The 7115-nt window shown below is 47.8% G+C and overlaps 1 non-coding gene across 1 annotated transcript; it reads right to left on the bottom strand.

Annotated features, from left to right (window-relative positions):
• Positions 1-5702: 5702 nt before the first annotated feature.
• On the bottom strand, positions 5703-5837 carry LOC115029912. Its single transcript, XR_003835487.1, has one exon. It is a non-coding gene; the product is annotated as a small nucleolar RNA SNORA17 (small nucleolar RNA).
• Positions 5838-7115: the final 1278 nt, after the last annotated feature.

Here is a 7115-nt window from a genome sequence, read left to right as displayed (position 1 = left end):
TAGGGTTTTGCAAGTGTTATTATGATTATTAATTATTATTTAAATTATTTTTCTCAGAAAAATGTGCACGTCTATTGCTGAGGTGGAATATAGAAAGGGGTACATGCTACTTGTGGTGACTCTAGAAGGCCAGTGGGTGGGAAGTATGGTGGGGCTGACATGCCTCTGTTTCTCCTCTCCCTCCTCCTCCTCTTCTTTCTCCTTCTCTTCTTCCACATCCTTCTCCTCCTCCTCCTCTTCAAAAGTAGTGGAACAACTTTGTGGGAAGCTTCTTTGATGTGGATTTGTAAAATTCTGCAGAAGGTCTGAAGGCTGGGGTAGTGAGTGGAAGGAAATCCCAGTTTGTCTGTGACTGTCCGTTCTCAGCCAGCTTCCTTCAGCGCCTTTCTGCCAGGCCAGGAGCAACACCACCTACTCTAGAAGGCAGGCTGAGTTCTTCTCAGCTGTTCACACATTCATGGGGGGTGGGTGGGGTGGGAGCAGAGGGGCCACTGATTTGATGCCACTGGAAAGGATAGGAATGCTTTGTGGCCTCTCCAGCTCTTGGCTTCTTTTAGGGTTCCCATGTTAGTCTCAATTTGTCTTCTTGGGGCTCCAAAATACATCTTTCCTGGAGGGAATAGCTCTAAATGACTTGGAAAGAAACTCTTGCCTCTATTTGTTTTAGAAACCTAAGGCCTAAGCACTGCTTTCATAGTGTCCCATACGTTTAAGGGCCAATCTCTAGGATGTTCCAGTGACCTAAGATGGGGAAAGCCCCAGGGTATCTATGGGGGTAACTCTAGCTGAGACTCCTAACAGTAGGAGATGGATACTGAAGTGGCACTTCCTATAGCCAAGCAGGACTCCCAGTGGAGAGATAAAGACAGCAACCCACCCACAAACCTTCAACTCAAAATGTGTCCTGCGTACAAGATGGGCAGGGACAAAGAGAACAGACAGAGATGGAGGGAATGGCCAACCAATGACCACCAGAAATTAAGACCTATCCCATGGGCAAGAACCAATCCCTGACACTATTAATGATACTGTTATGCTTGCACACAGGGGCCTAGCATAACTGTCCCCTGAGAGGCTCCACCCAGCAGCCAATGGAAAGAGATGCATCAACCCACAGCCAGACATTAGATGGAGCTTGCAGAGTCTTATGGAAGAGTTGAGGGAAGGATTGAGGGACCCAAAGAGGACAGTTGACTCCAACAGAGTCAACTAACCTGAACACTTAGGGGCTCCCAGAGACTGAACCACCAACTAAGGAGTGAGCACAGGCTGGACCTATGTCTGCTGCACATGTATAGAAGATGTGCAGCCTCGTCTTCATTTGAGTCCTAACAACAGAAGCAGGGACTCTCCCTGAATTTGTTGCCTGCTTGCCTGTGGATTCCATTCCCCTAACTGGACTGCCTTGTGTAGCCTCAGTGGGAGAGGATGTTCAGAGTTCCTCAGTGATGTGATGTGCCTGGGTGAGGTGGGGAGAGTGGGGGGATAGTGTGTGAGGTGATAATGGGGGGATCCTCCTTTGCAAAGGAGAAGGAGATGGAAGAATGAGAGGAAAAGCTGCATGACAGGTTACTGGTAGGAGTGAGGGCTGATACTGGGGTGTAAAGCGAATAAATAAATAAATGTAATGATATTAAAAAGAGGTCTAGAGGTAGGAAAAAAAAAAAAAGAAGAAACCAAAGGCCTTTGAGTTCTGAGCAAGCTAAAGGCCTAGTTTCAGTGGAGGCCTGTCTGTACAAGGCTTCCTTTGTTCTTGGGGAAATGTACATAATTTTGTGGTTTTTAATTTATCAAAAGTTATTTCAGATTTCATTTTGTTATTATTTCTAAGCAACCCACCCAAAAGAAAACCAGAGGTGTGTGTATGTGTGTGTGTGCGTGTGTGTGTGTGTGTGTAACACCAACTACAGAACTGAAGCCCACTGCTGCCTGGAATTGTAAAAATTATTCTTATTGAAATAGGATTACTATTGAACGAGTCCTCTGTTTTCTCTGTAGCTTGCTGGGTCTTTGTTAACTTTTAGGATGGCCCAGGCGACTGGCTGAAAGTTGTTCTATACCTTATACATGCCAGCTCAGCCTCACTGACATTTCCCTCCCCTCTTCTCATTCAGTGAGAAAGCATGCCTACCGGGGCTGATGAGGGAGGTGAAGAGCGTGGAGTGTGTGTGTGGGGGCAGGTCTTCCTAGATTTCTCTACAATCTCCCAGCCATTGATAAATGCTGACTTCTTGTTACAAGTAGAGCATTTAGATTTTCCTCTTCAGTCAGCACAGTTTCAAATATCTGCCGAGAGCTGACATCCCCTTTCACTGCAGCTATGCTGATGGAAGTTATGAATAAAGATTATTCGGCATCTGCGTCCTGCCCTGGTTCACTAAGTTCTTTAACCCTTGCCACATATATTGCTATTTTTTTCCAGCTTATTGCTTAGCTTTTGATTTTTCTGTTTAGGGTATACTTTACACCTCAAGTGTGCTAAGTTTCTATGTGGTGAATTCAATGTTTTTTTCACTTATGATTTTGCCTCTGACACATGCTAAGTTGTTTTCCCCAACTGAAAAGGAGCACTTTCTGTGATGGATGCCATGTGGATCCCAGCGGAGTGACTTTTGATGTCGAGCATCCTGACATATATAAGTCAAGTCTTGCCTTCAGCTTTGTGAGGTCTGCACACACAGGTCTGGCTTCTCCAGCCTAGAAGCTCTGTGGAATCATCTGGGTTGTCCCAGCTTTCTCTCTGGGAGCCTGGCAGTACCGAGGACTGTTATCGTGGCACTAGAAGAGATTGTGGCTGCTGAGAATGGAGCCATGCTGTATATAAAAGTGATAACCCAAAGTATATAAATGTACTCACCTTAGCTGAATCCTTGGCGTCAGGCCTAATACAATCTGTTTCATTTTTTATTTTTTGAGACAGGGGTTCTCTGCATAGCTGTGGCTGTCCTGGAACTCACTCTGTAGACCAGGCTGGCCTCAAACTCAGAAATCTGCCTGCCTTAGCCTCCCAAGTGCTGGGATTAAAGGCAGGCACCACCAGTGCCTGGCTTACAGAATCTTTTTTTTTTAATCTTAGCTCAGGTTCCTTCTATCAGAGACTTTAATCAAGGTTTTGATAGAAATTGATATGGAAGGTGATTCTGGAAAGTGATGGGAGAGAGTAGAGATGGGAGACAGGGAAGGGGCCATGTCCAGTCTACATTGATGGTTTCTTCTGGGGGAGGCCAAGTTTTGTCTTGGTGAGATCCCTTGAAAACTCAGCATAGGTCATGCCTGAGAATTTTCTCTGAATTCATTTCTTTTCTAATTGTCCTAACCAAATCCCTTACAATAGACAATTTAAGGTTTTATTCTGGCTCACAGTTCAGAGGCATACAGCCCATCATGGTGAGGAGGGTATGGTCCCTGTTGCTGCCCAGAAAGCAGAGAAAGGAGAGCGCTCGTGCTCAGAGGCCCCTCCCTCAGCCCCTTTATCCTTTCTGAGAAGCGAGCCTATGAAGTGGGGCCACTGGTGTCCATCAGATCCTCCCATCTCAGCCAATCCTCTCAGTCCATCTTCATGCACACGTCTAAAGGTGTGCCTCACCATTTCCCCAGACTTTTATCAACCCAGTGAAGTTAGTAGTCATAGCAAACCACCATACTGACCAAGGACCTAACATGAATACAAGGCACTTATGAGATTGCTCCCCCAATACAGTAGATGAAGCAAGCAGAATCCCCTGGCAAGCCTGAAAGGTTGGGGCTGTCTCAGGATACTTTTTAAAAGTTAAAAAAAAACCAACCTCTTTATTGGTTCTCTGTGATTTTACATTATGCACCCCAAACCCATTCATCTCCCACTTCCCCTCCTACCCACTCTACACCCTTAGAACTTCCCACCCAACAGAGAAAACAAATTTCATTAAGGAAGCTATAGTGTGCCTTACAGTACACCCTTTTGCCCACACTTCTCTGCTTGCAAATGTTCATTGTAATGACTTACTGGTCTGGTCTGAGGCCTCTGGCTTCTGCTACTCTGTCAATACTGGATCCTCACGGGGACTCCTCTCAGATATCCTGTTGTTACCCTGTGTCATGGAGATCCTGTAGTTCAGAATCCACAGGATTGGCCCCTTCATGCACTCCAGCAGTTCATCTGAGGGGTAGATGCTGGAGTGGGTCAATTCAAAGCCCTGCATCTGGGCCTGAGAGATATGAGTTGGTCTGTTTGCTGGCCATCCTCAACCCCTTCCCCCCTCCCCCAACCAGCCAGGGCCAGCCCTACCCTGCAGCCCAGGCAAGTGTTGCAGCAGCTGAGGGACGTGGCCAGTTCTCCAGCTCTCCCATCTGTCATAGGTGGCAAGCGATGAGGGAGGGAAGGAGAGCGTCTCTCCCTTGTCTGTGCCACCACACAGCAAACAGGGTTGGCTAACCCACAATCCCCACCTCCAGAGCCAGCTCTACTGAGCAGCCCAGGTGAGGTGCAGAGCCCACTTTCTTGAATGCTGCAGGAGGTGAGGGGCAGGGCCAGCTCTCCAGCCAGACATAGGGGATGAGGGTGGGCAGGGCATCTCTCCCTTGCCCATGCTGACGCCTGGCAGACAAGTTGCAGGGCCAGCTCTCCCACACTCGCACTCTTGGGGTTGGCTCACCTGCCTCTCTCCTTCCCCACCTTCCCCGCGCCTTCATCAGGGTCAATGCTACTGTGCTGCCTACATGAGGGCAAGGAAAGTACTCCTGCTCTTATGGCCTCAGGGCCAGGTCTCCCCACTCTACAGGTGGTGGGAGCAGATGGGGAGGAGGGTATCGCTCCCTTCTCCAGGCCACCACATAGGATACAAGTGGTCCAGCCAGGTAGGGCTAGGTCTTCCATGCTCGTATCCTTGGAAGCCGGCTCACTCACAACTTCTGCGATGTACACAACTCCTGTGATGTGCAGCCTGCTCTCCTGAGTACTGCAGCCGGCTAGGAGTGGGGCCAGCTTTTCTGTTGTCACGCCCCCAGGGCCAGCCTTCTCAAGAAGTCCAGGTGAGGGGGTGGGGCCGGTTCTGTACAACCCTCAGACGGCAGCATTAGCCCAGACCAAGGACTTCTGCCTGGCTTTCGGTGGGAACAAACTCTTGTTGCTACAAGGCCATGGGTGCAGACATGGCCCCCAGGGGCAGCAGAGGCCAAGATCCTACCATGGTCCTTGGTGGCATCACTGGGTACTCACATCTTGCTGTCCCTCGTTGCTCTCAAGTCTTCAGTTCTGGCTCTCTTCATTGTACTCATATCCCTCTGCTTCTTTCTCTTCCACTTCTCCACCACTAACTTGCATTTGCGTCTGAGTGGCACCCAGGGTCTCTGAGTGTCTGGCGTCATCTCAGGAGTGGTCTCAGGAGTGCTATGTCCCACTCATACATGCTGACACCATGCAGGGGTCATCTCAGGCATGGTTTGCCCCACTAGGCCTACCCTGCACCCAAATGGTAGTCATCTCAGGCTAGCTTACTGTCCAGGCTCCGTGGTGCTGGTCTGGTGGTCATCTCAGGCTAGCTCCATTCAAGCCTGCATGAGTAACCCCGTGCCAGGGTGGTTGTATTGGGCTCTCTACTGCCTAGGTCAAGGTCCCAAGAGGAGTTCTTTTAGTGTCTTCTGGATCGTTCCCTGCCCTGGGAGCCTGTCTGGGCTTGCTTGGTGCCTGATTGGTGGTGGTCTCAGGCTCTCTCTTTTCAGGGAATGTTAGGCTACTAATCATTCAGATAGACGGTCCCAGGACAGAATACTGAGTGTAGACATGGCCTCTCTCCGCTCTGCCACCTACTGACCCATATGTGATACAGCAGCCACATCTGCAATGCCTCTGCTGGAGATTGAAAAGGCAATTCTTAAGTAGGACTCAGCAGTTCAGGTTAGGATTCTTCGGAATTTGATAATGTTATTAGATAATGTGGAGGTAAGTGCTTCCAAATGAGTATCATATATCATGGCGAGGGCTGGCAAGATGGGTCGGTGGGTAAAAGCGCTAGCTGTATCAGCCTGAGTTTCATACTGATCCCATGGAGGAGAGAAAGAACACACTCCAGAAAGTTGTTCTCTGACCTCCACACATGTGATGTGGCATGTTTTGTTCTTTTCATTTTGATCCCTCCTTTTCCCTCTTGGAACAAAATAAAAATGAAAAAAAAATCATAGTAAGGACATCTATCCTGTTTTTAGTTTGTTTAGGCTAAGTGGGGTTACACCATATCTAGTATTTTTCTAGAGAAGTGTGGTTTTGGTACGTGGAAAGTGGAGGCTCTTCCCGGTAAAGACATGAGACTTACAGACAAGCTCTGAAGCCCATAGAAGGAAGAGATGGTATGTGTCTGTCTCACCTTTTAGCTCCAGGGTCTACATGGTCACTACTGCTGGGTCAGTTTCTCTGGTGGGAACTTTGGTGGGTTTAAGCTAGAGAAACATGAATAAAGTCAGGGGTAAGTGCTTCTGGATGGCGAGAACAAGAGGATCATGAAACACAGATCAGCAGCCCCCCCTCCTCTTTCCCCTTTCCTGTCTCTTTATCTCCCTCTCCCCAACATAAACAGAAGATGCACAGCTTCCTCTCAGCATAATCCCGTCCTGGCAACCGTGCTCTTGGGCTTCAGGCTGTTACTATATGACATAAGTGTTGCTTGAATGCAAGCATTGCTAGTGGGTCACATGACCTGACAACTGCAGTAGCAGCTAAGTGACTGTGTGAGTAGCGTATACAGTGTCTACGTTGCTATGCGGGTCAGCAGGACGATTCATGTGCGAGCTGATAGAGGAGGTCGCGTAAAATTGTTAACACACCACTCAGAATGGTGAACAGTGGAACACTTACCATTAATTTCAGGCATTTTCTAATAGTTACAGACCTCAGTTGACCAGGAGTCATTAAAACTATGAAAAGCAAGAGAGAAATCAAAAGGGACTCTTTTGTGAAGGTTTTATATTGTTTTAATTGATAAACATTGTATTTACTGGGTAAATATTTTTTTAATGCTGTTTTAAAGTATAACAATTCAAACTTATCTATAGTCTTCTGTAATAAAACTTCAGGATACAGCTCAGCTTTCCCTGTTTCCCTATCTCCAGGCATCTTCTGCTCTCTAAACTTATCCTACAAT

The sequence above is a fragment of the Mus caroli genome, chromosome 18 (genome assembly GCF_900094665.2).
Source record: "Mus caroli chromosome 18, CAROLI_EIJ_v1.1, whole genome shotgun sequence".
Classification (NCBI taxonomy): Eukaryota; Metazoa; Chordata; class Mammalia; order Rodentia; family Muridae; genus Mus; species Mus caroli.
The sequence above is the reverse complement of the archived record's forward strand: the minus strand, read 5'-3'. Positions and strand labels throughout refer to the sequence as shown.